Source organism: Diadema setosum, chromosome 3 (assembly GCF_964275005.1).
Source record: "Diadema setosum chromosome 3, eeDiaSeto1, whole genome shotgun sequence".
NCBI classification, from domain to species: Eukaryota; Metazoa; Echinodermata; class Echinoidea; order Diadematoida; family Diadematidae; genus Diadema; species Diadema setosum.
The window spans coordinates 4,861,107-4,880,609 of NC_092687.1; positions in this window are offsets into that span (position 1 = coordinate 4,861,107).

Here is a 19,503-nt window from a genome sequence, read left to right on the forward strand (position 1 = left end):
ATCCTCCTCTGGCTTATGATGGTGTGAAATAATTGTTATAGTGAAGGATTTGGTATTTTTTCAATCCAGCTTTCATATACTCGCCTTGGTGCGAATTATCCCGCTATTTCTTGACAAATCCCAAGAGTTCTTTGGATTTGAATCGTAATACTGATAGCGCCACTTAATGATGTTGTTAATGTCCACAGGTGTAAAAAAAAAAATCTCGAGATTAAACTGTCCCTCGAAATTGCGTGAGTGTGAACCTCATGCCTTGATCGTGACTATAGCTCAGCTGATGTCAAATTAGCTGATGTCAAATTATTTTACACACGATTTATTGACAATTAAGCATAATATAGTTCGAACATTTGGGACTGACTAGATAAAATGCACAGTAAATGAAAATATGCGATCGCGATCTGAAAGTAAATTATTGCCTGAATCGGCTGAAATATCAAATTTGTATCTTTTTATTTACACAAGAAAATGTAAACCATCATCAAATTGATAATTCAGCAGAACACCTTTGAAAGGTTTAGTAGGAATGTGCATAAGCACTTTGTTTTACTTTTAAAGCATGTGTGTTGGGGTATAAGTTCAAGGGCAGCATTGGATGAAACTGGATGCAACGAAGTAAAATACAGGACCAATAATAATCATAATGTAGAACTTCACAATTAAATGCATTATTTACCGTTTGAATAAGAAACAAAAAGATTCAGCTTTAGTACTTCAAAATAGTTCCAAAATGTGAGTGAGGAATAGAAACAACCCATGCAAAAATTTGATTCAGTATAATATACAAATTGTAAACAATAGTTATAATAAAAATGTTTCTACAGTAAAATTTTTATGGTTCAGTGAGGTGAAATTGTGATGCGATTTATTTTAATATCGTAGGATGTTTTGCGATAGTTATACAACTGACCTACACAAGAATATGCATCAAATCTGACATATCGGTCATTTTGTAAACCACTGCTTGCTATGGTAAACATGCAGCTTTCACACTTTATTTTTCGGATAAATTGACATACACAACGACAGAAAACTGCCCGGGTCCCGCGGAATGCGTGACGTCACAATGGGAGTCACCACCAGTAGGCCTACTAATAGCGGATATCAGGCAGGTTTTTGCAATGTCAGCGATTTGGTGTAACCACAAATGTTTTAATTGTGGGTTATCCAACATGCGCTATAAGTATTCGCTCGACGCGAATTTTGGAATCGACGAACGCTTTTCACTCGTCATTGAATTACAAGCTATAAATCATCTCACCGTAAATCTTTCATTAAAATGATAAAATGAAATGATAATAGTTCAGGAAAGAATTCAATATCATAAGTGTACACATAGGCCCACAGGTATTTCTAGTTTCTTCGATCGCAATGCGCAAAGCGAAACGAAATGAAAATTAGGTCTTCTAGAGCTTTAACACCTATTATTTTTTATGATATGCACATTTCGGCATGTTAGTTTTTTATCTTTCAACCTGGAATATTTTGATCTTTTATATATAGTATTCTGTGAAAAAGTGTTCCAGCGTGCTTCTCATTTGTTTTCTGCTAAAATTGTCAGTTTTACACTGTATTTTGATTTGCTGCTCGAAGGCACAAAAATCAATGTTGCTATCATGAAAGAGAGAGGGAACTGTAGAAGGGGAAGTTTTTCATGTGAGAGTTATACGTGCTACAGCTGTAGTCTCTATTATTGATGCTCTCTTTTGTCAAAGCACATGGATCATAAATTTCCTTGGAAGCTTGCAATTCCTACAAAATCTAGCTTTTCTCGTGGTTTTTTCTATGTTTCTCTTTCTGCTTTTTTGCAGCAGTACAATATGGCCTTTCCAAAATATACTACAATATTGTCTAGTGCTATATTAATAGTGAGATTTCCACACTTGTCTTATTTGCGCGTTACAAATTTTGGGTTTCACTATTATGCCCTATGTCTGGTCGTATGTTAATCTTTGATATATTAGAATGAACCCAAACGACCAGCACTAACTGGGATGAATAGACTCTATGGTGATAACAGTATTGACACGTTTTGAGCGTGGAAACACAGCGCGAGGGACCTTCCTGTTATACTTGATCCAGATTAAAGATGGCGCCCAGCGGCTTCAATTTCGCACACGTGCTTCCTCGAGATATTGTGTCTCTATGAGCTACAGCATTCCGTTGACTATCAACGAAGCCTTCCTATTGTCCTGTAGTATTAAATACCCCAGTAATTTGCCGCACCGCAGCAAACCACGCCACGCCACGGAGGCAAGGCGTGTGTGTGTGTGTGTGTGTGTGTGTGTGTGTCTATTGATTGCGGTGTACAGTACGTACATCTCTCATTGTCCCATTCACAATGTGAAAACAACTGAACCGCAGCGCCGCCATTTAAATACCAGTGACACTCTATGGGGACATACACCTGCACGCATTTTTCTGCCCTTGTCACCATACACCGGAGCGGAGGCGAGACTGCCACCAATATCATATCATCATATACTTACAGTAAAACCCAACGAACGTGCGGACGGGCAATGTGCGTGATAGTGATAAAATGCGGACCCAGTTGGCTTCAATGCGATTGGCCTCGAGATATCCAGAATATACAAAATAAGTCCGTGGTGCAAATCCCCATAGATTAGAGTGTGCCTGGTAAAAGCCATCGTTTGTATGGGTTAGATGAGATATCCAGAGACTCCGCCATTCATCGAGGTCCAATGCGACGCACGTAGGGGAGGAGTGTGTGTGTGTGTGTGTATGTGTGTGTGTGTGCGTACCATCCACCGAACACTGACCTCTATGGGAAGGTTTCTATAGAGATCCGTGGGACAATCGCGTGTGTTTTGATGAAGGCATGGTGGTCTGAAGATAAGAGACGGAATTGCGGAAGTTTTTAGTTTTTGTTTTTTTTCTAATCCCTCTCTCTCTCTCTCTCCCTCTCTCGATGTCTTCAAGGGAAATGTAGCAAAGGACACTAGAGATAATGTGCAATAACTGGAAAGATAATTACTTTCACGTTGGATCGCGAATTTAACAACACTCTAGAATATCACAATATGCTAGGATAACTGGTGCATTTTTGAATGATAGCGTTGATGTCAATTCGCGGAAACATCTGGCAAAAATGCTTGTCAGCCCCTTATTCGCGAAAATATCAGTATTTGTATGATTTCTACGTGAAGATAACAGCCTTTATACATGTACAAATATAGGTTCTGACTCCCTTACTAGAACTCAGATACAACTATAGGTGAAAGTTTGTAACTAGAAAATAGGGTGAGTTTGTGCATATTCGAAGTTCAGTTGACAAACAGGTGCGAAAGTACACTAGCGCCGAGATATAATTCTCATTCCAAATCTTATAGGTTGACATCTTCCTGGTTTACCACTAGAGTAGAGTTGCGTCGAGATTGCCCAAGGAGGTTTATCCCACCTCCCTCCCTCCGCTCCGTGCATGGTTTCGCAGTAACTGCACGTCCCGATCACATCCACGTAGTATACAGGTCCCGCACGCACAACTACCAGAACACGTGCGTTCAAACCACGCGGCGTGGCCGAAGGGGCATGGTATACAATACAATGTAGGTGTAATCGAATTCCTATGTAGTACCCAACTACTGGGTCACTGTTCTTTTTTACAGTAAAATGTCTGGATATCTCTTTGGCCTATTCATTATGCACAAACAACTGCTACCACGCGCATACTCTTGTAGCAAGCATACGCTCTTCCTAGCAGTAGTGTAGTACTGTAACATCTTGTTCAGAAAACGTGGTGGCCGCGTGGCGAACTCCCTACACATCAAGTTTGTGCGTAGGCGATACGCGTGGAAAATGGCTGCACTTGGCTTCAAAAGCGATTGGCGATGAGATATCCAGTTACTTCCTTAATACAGATTTCACTGATTAGTACTATCGCATACCCCGAAAAAGTGTGATCAAAGCACATGACTGCCACATAAATAATCACCAAGCAAAGACAGTAATATTGTCGACAACTCAGGAAAGTAAGATTTAAATGTCAACATACTTACGATGTGTTGTTGATATCGGCACTTTTCCTCTCACTAGCCACGCACGCACGATGAATGTGTACCACTGGATTTCTGCAGCACGATGCATCCAATATAGAAATTACTGCGTGCACGCACGCGTGCAGTAGTGGCGTCTCAATTTATGGTATGGCATGCATGGCATGGTTTAGGTAATTACGAGTCGAATATTTTATCAAAAATTACAATTTTAAAATAATACTTAGTCAATTTCTTGTGTCAATTATATATTCCTGTTTATTTATTATTTTGTGTCATTCTAATATACTACAAAATTACTTTTGACAAAATTAATATTAAGTATTGTGGGTACTCGCAGACTCGGCAACTCTACCTACACGTCACAAGAAGTACTCAAGCATAAAGTGTTCATTTTCATGTTTCGTGAAAAAGACGATTCGAAAACAAATAAATAATGTATGCGAATAAGAATGCGAAGAACAGGTGAATAGTCATAGTCTTTCTGAGTATGAACATGTACGAGAGCCAAGTTTCAATAGGCGTTTTCACATCAGCCCGATGTTTCGAAATAGCGCGCTTTTTTCTGACTTGGGAAATTTTCCCGATAGCGAAATAGCGCGCTATTTGATAATTGTATCGCTCTGATCGAGAAAATTTCTCGAATCCAACTCGGGAAATTTCTGAAATAGCGGGATAGTAGCGCGCTATTTGATAATGTGAAAACGACTCGAGAAATTAGCGCGATGAATCCCATTATGCCTAGCATGTGTGACCCGATCGATCGAGGCATACTGCACACAAGTCATGAGGAATTTTTGAGAGGACACACACATTACTGACGCTGTTTGCACATACTCAGCTGTCGAATTAGCTCTTTTAAAATTTTTAACTATTCGGGCTACCCTCTCTTCGGGCTGATGTGAATAAAAAATGAAATAGCGCTCTAATTCGCAATCGCGGAAAATATTTCGAGCTTGGATTTTTATCGGGCTGATGTGAAAACGCCTATTCACGAATAAGAGAAGTCATTAGGCGTTTTCACATCTGCCCGATAAAAATCCAAGCTCGAAATATTTTCCGCGATTGCGAATTAGAGCGCTATTTCATTTCTCATTCACATCAGCCCGAAGAGGGGGTATGTAGAGCCCACTAATGTCAAAATCGCCTACTAATGTCAAAACAACCACTAATGTCATAACACGTCGACGACAAATGTCAAAACAACCACTAATGTCATAACGCGTCGACGACAAATGTCAAAACAACCACTAATGTCATAACACGTCGACGACAAATGTCAAAACAACCACTAATGTCATAACACGTCGACGACAAATGTCAAAATCGGATCAACCACTAATGTCATAACACGTCGACGACAAATGTCAAAATTTCCATTTTTACTGCAAATGTCATAACACGTCGACGACAAATGTCAAAATCGGATTAACCACTAATGTCATAACACGTCGACGACAAATGTCAAAATTTCCCAATTTTCTGCAAAATGTCCTGACGCGTCACAAGGGCGGATCGAGGAATGCCATAAAGGGGAGGCGCCTTTACAAAATCAAAGGTTGGCACGACCCTCGCCCCCCCCCCCTCCCTTTTCTTATTCTTATTTCTGCTGTGTTCACAAAATAAAGAGAGGGGGGCACTAAAGGGGGATGCGCCCCCTCTAAATCCGCGATTGCGTCAACCACAAATATCAATATTGGATTTACCACAAATGTCATAACACGTATACCACAAATGTCATAACGCGACACAGGGGCGGAACCATGAAATCCGTAAAGGGGGGGGGGGGGGGCTTTACAAAGTCAAAGGCTGGTGCGACCCCCTTTTCTTATTTTTGTTTCTGTTAGTGACGGTGCACGAGAGGGGGAAGCGCCCCCTTTCGATCTATCATTGCGTCAACCACATGGAAAAACTCAGTGCTTGCATTACAGGGGCGGATACAGGAATTTTGTAAAGGGGAGGCGTCTTTACAAAGTCAAAGGCTTGCGCGACCTTCCCCCTCCCCATTTTCTTGTGTTGACGAAATAAAGAGAGGGGCACTAAATGGGGATGCGCCCCCTCTCAATCCACGATTGCATCAACAACAAGTCAAATCGGGGATTAACCACAAATGCAATAACACGTCGACCACAAATGTCATAACGCGTCACAGGGGGGGGGGGATCCAGGAATTCCGTAAAGGGGGGGGGGGGGCGCCTTTACAAAATCAAAGGCTGGCGCAACACTGGCGGGTGCACCAAGGGGATGAGCCCCCTCTCGACCCATCATTGCGTCAACCGCAAATATCAAAACTCATTGCTTGCATTACGGGGCGGATCCAGAAATTTCGTAAAGGGGAGGCGGCTTTACAAAATTAAAGCCTACCGCACCTCTCCCATATTTTTCTTTTTATCTATGTTGTTTTAACCAAAAAAAAAAAAGAAAAGAAAAGAAAGGGGGCACCAGAGGGGGATGCACCCCCTCCTGATCCATCATTGCGTCAAGCACAAATGACCAAACTCATTGCTTGCATTACAGGGGCTGATCCAGGAATTTCGTTAAGGGGAGGCGTCTTTGCAAAGTAAAAGGCTTGCGCGACCTTCCCCCTCCCCATTTTCTTGTGTTGACGAAATAAAGAGAGGGGCACTAAAGGGGGATGCGCCCCCTCTCAATCCACGATTGCATCAACAACAAGTCAAAATCGGGGATTAACCACACATGCAATAACACGTCGACCACATATGTCATAACGCGTCACGGGGGGGGGGGGGATCCAGGAATTCCGTAAAGGGGGGGGGGGGCGCCTTTACAAAATCAAAGGCTGGCGCAACACTGGCGGGTGCACCAAGGGGATGAGCCCCCTCTCGACCCATCATTACAGGGGCTGATCCAGGAATTTCGTTAAGGGGAGGCGTCTTTGCAAAGTAAAAGTCTTGCGCGACCCTCCCCTCCCCTATTTCTTCTTTTTATTTCTGTCGTGTTGACGAAATAAAGAGATTGGGCACTAATGGGGGATGCGCCCCCTCTCAATCCGCGATTGCGTCAACCGCAAATGTCAAAATCGGGGATTAACTACAAATGTCATAACGCGTCGACCACAGGTGTCAAAATTTTCAAACTAACTGCAAATGCCATAACGCGTCACAGGGGGTGGATCCAGGAATTCCGTAAAGAGGAGGGGCGCCTTGAAAAAATCAAAGGCTGGCGTGACACCCCCCCCCCCCCCCAATTTTCATCTTTATTTCTGTTGTTTTAACATACTATAGTGAGAGGGAGCCAGAGGTGGAAGAGCCCCATCTTGAATCATGATTGCGTCAACCACAAATATCAAAACTCATTGCTTGCATTACGGGGGCGGATCCAGGAATTCCGTAAAGGGGAGGGGCGCCTTTACAAAATGAAAGGCTGGCCCGACCCTCCCCCTTTTCTTCTTTTTATTTCTGTTGTGTTGACGAAATAAAGAGAGGGGGCACTTAGGAGGGGGGGGGTGCGCCTCCTCTAAATCCGCGATTGCGTCACAGGGGCGGATTCAGGAATTCCATAAAAAAGGGGAAGGCTTTACAAAATCAAAGGCTGGCACGACCCCCCTTTTCTTATTTTTGTTTCCGTTGGTTTAACATACTATAGTGAGGGTGCACCAGAGAGAGAAGCCCCCCCCCCCTCTCGAAAACTCATTGCTTGAAATTATGGGGGGGGATCCAGGAATTTTGTAAAGGGGAGGCGTACGTCTTCACAAGAAAGTCAAGGGCTGGCGTGACCTTCCCCCCTCCCCCATTTTCTTCTTATTTCTGTTGTGTTGACAAAATAAAGAGAGGGGCACTGAAGGGGGATGCGCCCCCTCATAATCCGCGATTGCGTCAACCAAAAGTCAAAATCGGGAATTAACCACAAATGTCATAACACGTCGACCACAAATGTCATATCGCGTCACAGGGGCGGATGCAGGAATTCCGGAAAAGGGGGGGGGGGGGGCTTTACAATTTCAAAGGCTGGCGCGACACTCTGTCCCCACCCCCCACCCCCAATTCCTTATTTTTTTTTCTGTTGTTTTAACCGAATAATTATAGTGAGGGTGCACCAGAGGGGGATACGGCCCCTCTCGATCCATCATTGCGTCAACCACAAATGGAAAAACTCATTGCTTGCATTACAGGGGCGGATCCAGGAATTCCACAAAGGGGAGGGGCGCCTTTACAAAATGAAAGGCTGGCGCGACCCTCCTCACTTTTCTTCTTTTTATTTGTGTTCTGTTGACAAAATAAAAACAGGGGCACTAAGGGGGGTGCGCCTCCTCTAAATCCGCGATTGCGTCAACCGCAAATGTCAATATTGGATTAACCACAAATGTCATAACACTTCGAACACAAAATAATGTCACAACGCGTCACATGGGCGGATCAAGTAATTCCATAAAGGGGGGAGGGGGCTGGCGCGACCCCCTTTTCTTATTTTTTTTTTTCTGTTGTTTTAACCTAATATAGTGAGGGTGCACCAGAGGGGGAAGCGCCCCCTCTCGATCCATCATTGCGTCAACCACAAATGGAAAAACTCATTGCTTGCATTACAGGGGCGTATCCAGGAATTCCGTGAAGGGGAGGTGCCTTTACAAAATCAAAGGCTCGCGAGACACCACCCCATTTTCTTCTTTTCGGGCACCATGGGGGATGCGCCCCCTCTCGATCCAGGATTGCGTCAACCACTAATGACTAAACCCATTGCTTACATTACAGGGGCGTATCCAGGAATTCCGTGAGGGGAGGCGCCTTTACAAAATCAAAGGCTCACGCGACACCACCCCATTTTCTTCTTTTCATTTTCTCTTGTTTTAACAAAATATATAGAGGGACACCATGGGGGATGCGCCCCCTCTCAATCCATGATTGCGTCAACCACAATGACCAAACTCATTGCTTCCATTACAGGGGCGGGTCCAGGAATTCCGTAAAGGGGAGGGGGTGCACCTTTGCATAATTAAAGCCTGACGCATCACCCCATCTTTTTATCATTTATGTTGTTTTGAAGAAAAAAAAAATAGAGGGGACATCAGAGGGGGATGCGCCCGTCTCGATCCGCGATTGCGTCAACCACAAAATGTCAAAACTCATTGCTTGCATTACAGGGGCGGATCCAGGAATTCTGTAAAGGGGAGGAGCCTTGACAAATTTAAAACCTGCCGCACCCCTATTTTTCATTTCTGTTGTTTTAACAACAACAGAAATGCTTGCTCATTGCTTGTATTACAGGAGCGGGTCCAGGAATTCCGTAAAGCGTAAAGGGGAGACGTCTTCTCAAAATGAAAGGTTGACGCAATCCCCCTCCCCCTTATCAATATCGTTTTATTTCTGTTGTTTAAAAACGACAGTTAAAGCGGCAGTCTTTAATTGTGTAAAGGAGCCTCCATCACTTTACGGAATTCTGGTTCCGCCCCCTGTAATGCAAACAATGGGTTTTGCCATTAACTTGTGGTTGACGCAGTCGCGGATCTAGAGGGGGACACGGTACCCCCTCCCCGTCTCTATTTTTGTTAACACAAAAGAAATTAAATGAAAAAAAAAAGGCGAGGCAGTTTGCGCAACTTTTTGATTTTATAAACGCTTCTCTCCTTTACGGAATTTGGACCGCCCCTCTAATGCAAGCAATGAGTGTTGACATTTTGTGTTAACCCAATCGCGGATCGAGAGGGGGCTCATACCTCTATGGTGACTCCTTCATTTTTTTTTTAACAATAGAAAAATTAAAAGAAAAAATAGGGGGGTGCGGCAGATTTAAATTTTGTAAAGGCGCTTCCCCTTTACGGAATTCCTGGATCCGTCCCTGTACGGTAAGAAATTAGTTTTCATATTATGGTTAACGCAATCGCGGATCGAGAAGGAGGCGCATCCCCCTCTGATGCCACCTCTCTTTTTTTAAAACAATAATGAAATATGGGGGTGCGGCAGCCATTATAACTTGTAAAGGCGCCTCCCGTTTACTGAATTCCTGGATCCGCCCTTAAAGCAAGCAATGAGTTTTAACATTTGTGGTTGACGCAATCATGGATTGGGAGGGGACTGGTACATCTCTGGTGCCCCCCTTTTTTTGTTAAAACAAAAAAAAAATAAATAAAATGGGGGGGGGGAAGCCTTTAATTTTGTAAAGGTGTCTACCTTTTACGGAATTCCTGGATCCACCCCTGTAATGCAAACGATGCAGCAGCTTTGATTTTGTAAGGGCGCCTCCCCTTAACGGAATTCCTGTATCCGCCCCTATCATGCAAGCAAAAATGAGTTTTGACATTTTGTGGTTGACCGAATCGCGGATCGAGAAGGGAGAGCATCCCCCTCTGGCGCTCCCCTCTCTTTCTTTTTCTTTAGTTAAAACAATAGAAAAATGGAAAAAATGGAGGGTTGGGGTGCGGCAGTTCTAGTTTTGTAAAGACGCCCCCCCCCCCTTTACGAAACTCCTTGATCCGCTCCTGTAACGCGTTATGACGCATCCCCTTTTTTTATTTCATTTCTGTTGTTTTACCAACAAAAACAAAACAAAAACAAAAAATAGAGAGGGGGTACCAGAGGGGGATGCTCCCCTCCCCCCTCGATCCGCAATCGCGTACGTCAACCACAAATGTCAAAACTCATTGCTTGCATTACGGGGGCAGGTCCAAGAATTCCTTAAAGCGCAAAGGGGAGACGTCTTTTCAAAATGGAAGGCTTGCGAAATCCCCCTCCCCCTTATTTTTCTTTTCATTTCTTTTGTTTAAACGTTAAAAAAAAGAAAAAAAAAAGGAATGGGGGTGCGGCAATCTTTAATTTTGTAAAGGGGCCTCCCCTTTACGGAATTCCTGGTTCCGCCCCATGCAATGCAAACAACGAGATTTGCCAAAAACTTGTGGTTGACGCAGTCGCGGGTCGAGAGGGGGGCGGTATACCCCCTCCCCGTCTCTACTTTTGTAAACACGAAAGAAATTGAATTAAGAAAAAGGAGAGGTGGCTTGCGCAGGCATTTGATTTTTTTAATGGCGTCTCCCCTTTACGGAATTCCTGGACCCGCCCCTATAGTGCAATCGCGGATCGAAAGGGGGCGCATTCGTCTCTGCTGCCTTCTTTCATTTTTTAAACAACAGAAATAAAAAGAAAAAAACGGGGTGCGGCTGTTCTAATTTTGTAAAGGTGGCTCCCCTTTACGAAATTCCTGGATCCGCCCCTGTGACGCGTTATGACATTTGCAGTACATCTGGAAATTTCGACATTTTTGTGGTCGACGTCTTATGACATTTTGTGGTTAATCCAATTTTGACATTTGCGGTTGGCGCAAACGCTGATCGAGAGGGAGCGCATCCCCCTCTGGTGCCCCCTCGCTATGTTTTGTTAACGCAACAGAAATGAATATAAGAAAATGGGGTGGGGTCTCGCCAGCCTTTGATTTTGTAAAGGTGACTCCCCTTTACGGAATTCTTGGATCCGCCCCTGTAATGCAAGCAATGAGTTTTGATTTTTGTGGTTGACGCAATCAAGCATGGAACGAGTGAGGGGGCGCGTCCCCATCTGGTGCCCCCTCACTATATTTTGTTAAAAGCCTTTGATTTTTTAAAGGCGGCCATCCCCTTTACGGAATTCCTGGATCCACCCCTCTGACGCATTATGACATTTGCAATTAGTTTGAAAATTTTGACATTTGTATGTGGTCGACGTGTTATGACATTTATGGTTAATCTCCGATTTTGACATTTTCGGTTGACGCAATCGCGGATTGAGAGGGGGCGCATCTCCCTTCAGTGCCTCCTCTCTTTATTTCATCAAGACAACAGAAATAAAAAGAACGAAATGGGGGAGGGAGGAGGGTCGCACCAGACTTTGACTTTGTAAAGACGCCTCCCCTTTACGAAATTCCTGGATCCGCCCCTGTAATGAGAGCAATGAGTTTAGTCATTTGTGGTTGACGCAATGATGGATCGAGAGGGGGCGCATCCCCTTTGGTGCACCCTCACTATAATTATTAGGTTAAAAACAACAGAAATAAAAATAAGAAAGGGGGGGGGGGTGTCTCGCCAGCCTTTGATCTTGTAAAGGCGCCCCCCCCCCCGTACGGAATTCCTGGATCCACCCCTGTAATGCAAGCAATGAGCTTTTCCATCACTTGTCCATTGTATTATGTGGTTGAAGCAATGATGGATCGCGAGGGGGCTTCCCCCTCTCGTGCACCCTCACTATATTAGGTTAAACCAACAGAAACAAAAATAAGAAAAGGGGAGTCGCGCCAGCCTTTGATTTTGTACAGGCGCCCCCCCCCCCCCTACGGAATTCCTGGATCCGCCCCTGTGTTGCGTTATGACATTTGTGGTTAATCCAACACTGATATTTGTGCTTGACGCAATCTCGGATTTAGAGGGGCGCATCCCCCTTTAGTGCCCCCTCTCTTTATTTTTTTTCAACACAACAGAAATAAAAATAAGAAAATGGGGGTGGGGGCGAAGGTCGCGCCAGCCTTTTATTTTGTAAAGCCGCCTCCCCTTTACGGAATTCCTGGATCCGCCCCCGTAATACAAGCAATGAGTTTTGATATTTCTGGTTGACGCAATGATGGGTCGACGAGAGGGGGCGCATCCCCCTCTGATGCATCCTCACTGTAATTATTAGGTTAAAACAACAGAAAAAAAAATTGGGGGGGGGGACGTGTCGCGTCAGCCTTTGATTTTGTAAAGGCGCCTCCCCCCCCCCTTTACGGAATTCCTGGATCCCCCCCCCCCCCCGTGACGCGTTATGACATTTGTGGTCGACGTGTTATTGCATTTGTGGTTAATCCCCGATTTTGACTTTTGGTTGACGCAATCGCGGATTGAGAGGGGGTGCATCCCCCTTTAGTGCCCCTCTCTTTATTTCGTCAACACAAGAAAATGGGGAGGGGGTAAGGTCGCGCCAGCCTTTGACTTTGTAAAGACGCCTCCCCTTGACAAAATTCCTGGATTCGCCCCTGTAATGCAAGCAATGAGTTTGTCCATAATTTATGTGGTTGACGCAATGATGGATCGAGAGGGGGCGCTTCCCCCTCTCGTGCACCCTCACTAACAGAAACAAAAAGAAAAGGGGGTCGCGCAAGCCTTTGAATTTAGAAAGGCCCCCCCCCCCCCTTTACGGAATTCATGGATCCGCCCCTGTGTCGCGTTATGACATTTGTGGTCGACGTGTTATGACATTTGTGGTTAATCCAATATTGATATTTGTGGTTGACGCAATCGCGGATTTAGAGGGGGCGCATCCCCCTTTAGAGCCCCCTCTCTCTATTTTGTCAAGACAACAGAAATAAAAATAAGAAAATGGGGGGGGGGGGAGGGGGCCGAGGGTCACGCCAGCCATTGATTTTGTAAAGGCGCCTCCCCTTTATGGAATTCCTCGATCCGCCCTTGTGACGCGTCATGACATTTTGCAGAAAATTGGGAAATTTTGGCATTTGTCGTCGACGTGTTATGACATTAGTGGTTAATCCGATTTTGACATTTGTCGTCGACGTGTTATGACATTTGCAGTAAAAATGGAAATTTTGACATTTGTCGTCGACGTGTTATGACATTAGTGGTTGATCCGATTTTGACATTTGTCGTCGACGTGTTATGACATTAGTGGTTGTTTTGACATTTGTCGTCGACGTGTTATGACATTAGTGGTTGTTTTGACATTTGTCGTCGACGCGTTATGACATTAGTGGTTGTTTTGACATTTGTCGTCGACGTGTTATGACATTAGTGGTTGTTTTGACATTAGTGGGCGATTTTGACATTAGTGGGCTCTACAGGGTAGCCTCTTACATTTTTTGGTAAATTTGTAGATTTACTGTTTTTCTTACTTTGGTCTTTTTGGGAGAAAAGTCTTGAAGGATGTTTGCTGTACACATTCTTTTTAGAGGTTTATCATGACACACAAATACTGCCTCGCTTATCCCCTACCTCTCATTTTGTGAGTCGATCTGTTTAAAGGGGCATTCCAGACGATTTTCATAATTTCACATCGTGTAGTACATAAATCGACAGCTCCATTTATAGATTCGTGGAAATTATTGTGGTCCTTGAGCAGAGAAACCAATACACTGAAAATCTTAAACAAATCATACTGAACAGCGTCGACGACACCAGAGCCTCACATAATTCAGAAATGTATATTCATAGTTTAATTCCATTACAATCAAGAAGTTCACCTGTGAAAAATCTATGCATGCCTCCTTCTTTTGTTCTGCTTCCTGGAGCCCCAAGCATGCATTCTAATGGTGAGGCTGCCATGTCACCATTCTTGTTTATTGCAATTTGTTGTAAACTATAGATTCTGAAACTCTTTACTCAGTGTAACTAATTATTTATAGTTGTTTAAATGCAAAAGTCTGAAAATCATTCGGAGGTTCCCTTTAAATTGTTCATTTGGCTATACTAGATACCTTGCCTGATAGAGCAACAACTTAGAATCGATGTAAAATTTGCGCTTCACTAGCGGCCATTCATGCCTTAGTGACGTCATAATACTATTATATTGGCAGTACCCAATCAAAATTCACAACACCGTCCGCATCACCAGAAGGCATCCTTGCCTGACATAGCGGCAGTCTCTACCAATTACAAAGCGTTGAACAAACAGAAATGAAATGTTAAGTGCAATATGGACCATATTTACCACACATTGATTAAAGTAACAAAGTTGGCGATTACAGATAACTTCTTGAGTACTTAACATAAAATGGAACTCTCCCAGAAAAAAAATTAAACCTCCCGCACCGCATATTCTTCATATGAAAGCTATTTTAAACAAAAACATAAGATGGTTTGATAACATATCTGTTGGAAAATAAACAGAAATCAGAAAAAAATAGACTTGCAGATGTTAGAAGGTGTACTTATGATAGTTTAAAGGGATGGTACAGTATTAGTGGAGATGAGAATTGGGCTTCTAACTTTTTGCGAGATACCAAGAAAACACTTAATATATAGTACAGAGCATACCATTTTATGAGAAATTAAAAGTTCATTTGATGAAAATCGGGTTTGGAATGACTGAAACATCCAAAAACAAAGTAAAACAAAGCAATCATGACAAAGTGTGGGTCTCACACTTTATCAGAATCGCTCTTTTTTGGATATCTGAGCCATTTCAAAACCAATTTTCATCAAATAAACGTTGAATTCCTCATAGAATTACATGCTCTTTCATATTTCATAAGAGATTTCTCATTATCTCACCAAGAAATGTTAGAAACCTTAAATTAGGTCTCAACTAAAACTACGATCCCTATAAGTATGCCTACATGAAATACATGTTACTTACATAGCAGAATGTGAAAGATGATTGATTCTGAATGTGATTATCCAGGGACTATGCGTGCGTGTCATGTTGGACCACATGATTTTATTTTGATGCATGTTTGTATGTCATTGTGCCATAACTCACGCGAAATGTATAATATATCAAATATATATATATATATATATATATATATATATATATATATATACACTATAGGTGTTTTAAAAAATCCTTCTTTTGATCGTTATAGTTCAAAAACTATCAGATAACACTGACATCGATATGAGCAATAGCTGAATAGTGTACAATTTTGTTGTGGGCAAAGTTCAGGTTTTGTACAGCTGGTTAAAATTTGACCAAAATCTGGAACCTAACCTTAGAATTAATCATGGATTTCCTGAAACTGATATAGGTTTTCATATTCAATCACCTCCAACTAAATTGTACACTATTCAGCTATTACTCATATCAATGACAGTTTTCTGATATACAGTTTTCGAGCTATTAAGCATCAAAAGTGGGAAATGTTTTTTTGAAACACCTTTCTACCTGCTTCTATACTTGGTCAAGAGTTAGTTTTTGTATTTAGAATAAAGACAGAATTTGAAAGCGAATGTCTGAGTTATCGTGCCTGATTGTTGAATCGTGGGGCTTTTCAACAATTTACCTATGACTCTCAAGCCGAAATCCTCCTGCTTTAATTGACAATGAAAATACTCGCAAGTTCACGTCGTTTATTCTGCATCATTATGTTTTTATTCCTTCAGTTTAAAAAGAGAGAACTGCCACAAACCATAATGTCCAGAGGCAAGAATCAACAGAAATGTTATTGATAAGGATCTCCTCCACCTGTTTACTTTAAGACAATAACTTATACCATGAAATGAATTTATGTAATTATTAATTATTAATCATATATTTCTAATGAGTGCTCTTGCTAATATTTTCATGTGAAAGTGTTCATTGATTCATATTTCATTTCATTCATATAAGAGAAGGTATGTATACTTACTGATAATTAAAACTGAAATAATTCTTTGCACTGACATTGGCACCAAAGACCAGGTAGTCTGCGTGTGTATTCATGGGTGGCATGATTCATTCCCTGCCCGACGTGGTATATTCGCGCAAAATTCGAAAACCACTCCACTGTATAACCAGTTTCTCGCTCTTTATTTTTATTTCTTTCTTTTTTTGCATGAAGCTATCGCGAATATCGCAAGGAGCTATCGATTATAAGAGGTAAAATTCACTCGCAATGAATGCAAGTGACAAGTTTTGAATTTGAATTACATAATGGTGAACATGAAAGAGCGTAATATATATCTGAGGGGAATCCAAAGTTGATGAAAATTGATTTTGAAATGGCTGCGACATCCAAAACAAAGCTATCCTACAAAAAAGTGGGACCCACTTTTTATTAAGATCGCGTTCTTTTACTTTGTTTTTGGATATCTCAGACATTTAAAAACAGATTTTCGTCAATAATCTTTGAATTCGTCTTATTGAATTCTCTTTAATCATTTGTAGTTGTAAGCTTTTCATCCACCCCCTTATTTCCCCCTTTCCCCCATAGGTACCCACATGATACAAGCATAGTCTTTTGAGTGGGTACCTCCACTTTTTTTTTTCGCAGAGTGTCTAGAGTGTGTGTTTTTTGTTGTTGTACTGATCATGTAGACATGATCATGTTGTTATTCTTGTCTGGCTATTTATATTTTCAACGACTTGCATGCCAAATTTATCGTAATTGTTTCTTGCACATTTTGTTGAAAAAAGTGAAAATAAAGTTTGAATTTGAATTTGAATTTGAATTTCATAAAGTGGTTCCTACAGTATCTGGTAAGGGTCAAAAGCTGAATCCTCACCTCAACCAATACTAATAGCATCCCTTTAATTGCTGCTACATCAGGGTTCATGTCTAATGGTGATGCCATGACGAAGTCTACGCCCCTACCCCCGCCAGGCTACGCCCCTCCCCCTTCCAAGCAGATGGCCGTGATTGATTACGAACTAGTAACCCATCTTCGATTACTGGCAGGCCTACATTCCACACATAATTACAGAAGGGTAAGATGCCACTTGCCGTAGAGGGCGTAGAGTAACGAGCACGGCACGATTCTACTGAGTTGAGTTGCGTGTTGCGCCTGAATACATCAGTGAAAATATGTGTAAATTATGCGTGTGTGTGTGCGTGCGTTGGTGCATGCATGTGTGTGTGTGTGACTGTGTGTGTGTGTGTGTGTGTGAGACTATATGTGTGTTTTCGAGTTTATTTCATGTGTGTCCACCTTTTGTCTTGGGCAGTTGGAAGTTTTCTTTTGTTTTGCTTTTTGATTGTCAATCGTATACTATGAAGATTGTGGGTAGGCCAAAGATTGTTTACCTTTTATTCACCCCCTCCCCAGTAGTTTATGATATATTGGCTATTTTACTGAATCATGTAAAATGTTTAACCCTTCTAATGCCGATGAGTCAAATGTGCACAGATTTCATACACATGCATAATAATAGGAAACGTACACTGCAAAAAGTCCGGTGTTAAATATGAAACACCGAGCTGGTGTTAAATTTCCGGTGCTCATTCATGGTGTTAGATTAACACTTTCCGGGTGTCATTTCAAAATTTAAAATTGTTTTTTGAATAGTTTCTTAGTTACTGCACTTCTTGTTAATGTTGAACTTCAACAAGACGATAAAGAATTTTCCGATAACGTACTTGATTTTTGAAAAAATCTGTAAATACATTTACACCACAGTAACACCAGTTGGTGTGGTCCCCTATTGAAGCTGGACGGGTGTTATACCATTGAAATTAACACCACCAATATCAAATCAACACCATGCGGTGTCATTATTGAATTAACTCTAGCGCAGTGTCAAAAATATCACCAGCCACAGTGTCAAATTAACACCACGAAGTGCCAGGCGAAAACTTTTTAACACCGTCACAATACATTCTCTACACCTGTGGGTGTGGTCCTCTATTGAAGTTTGATTGGTGTTAGATTTAACACCCATGGTGTTAAATCTAACACCGATGTTTTTACAGCGTACGCTGCACGAAGAGGGTCAACATAATTACAGCCACCAACAACCATCCAGACAGCTCGTAGGGTCTGTGGTTTAGTCTCCCGGTCGAAGGTGAGAGCAATATAGAATAAGATACCTTGCCAACGCAGAGGGCGCCATAATGCTGCCGAAGACTTCGAATCATCGACCTCGAGATCAGAGTCTGTGACGATCATCCATCAACATAATTATATACTTTCATTATCAGAAGCTGTCCTTATCGTTAAGGGGCCGTTAACGATCGCCCCGTCACTGTACAGGCATGCTAACCTGGAATAATTATGAGACCATTCTGAAGCAAATAATTTTCACATAACAATAGATAAATAATGTACTCTTAAATGAATCCCACAAGGATTGGAACAATCATCCCCCAGCATTCCCACTGATTCCCACTGATCAGTTACTAGCCATCCCCTTTAACTGCAAATTCTGATATAGATATCAACCTTCATCAACTTGAAAGCTGAACAATCTGCTGAAAAAGCAGGAAAATAATTATAATATTTGTGATATCCTTCAATCTTCAGCAGCGCTGTAACAACTGGAACTACTGCAATGTCTGCTAGCAGCCTTTTTTCCTCCGTCACAATTATATATTTATGATTATACAGCTGTAACATTTTTTCCTGTTTCTGACATTTCTGCCAGATGCATATGTATATGTGTCGAGTTAAGAGGAAGTGCAAGTGTTCTTCTTCTTCTTCTTCTTCTTCTTCTTCTTCTTCTTCTTCTACTACTTCTTCTTCTTTCGTTTGAGTCGGCTATACAGTATCCCCAAGCTGCTGTCGCCAGCTTACTGTATCGGAGTTGAGGTTGTCGAGATACAGGTTGGTGGGTGGGTCAATTGTGGGGCACTTGATGATGATGTGGTGGGCCGTAAATGTTGTGCGGAACCGCTGCGGTTCGTATATGGCGCGCAGGGCTAAAGGGCCCAACGGTACATGTTGGCATTTAATCGACCCACTCCTGAACTTAGCCGGTTCAGTGTAACCCAATCCGACTCGTCAGGCAAGCCACAACAAGAAGAGACAGCAGCAGCATCTGACCCAATTCACTCGTAAGCAAGTATATACAGACCAAATGATATTGATATAATACACTGTTGAGTTTTTATTTTCCGAACACTATACATTGATAACATATCCAATGGTCAGTTGCAGTAAGACACCCACGTG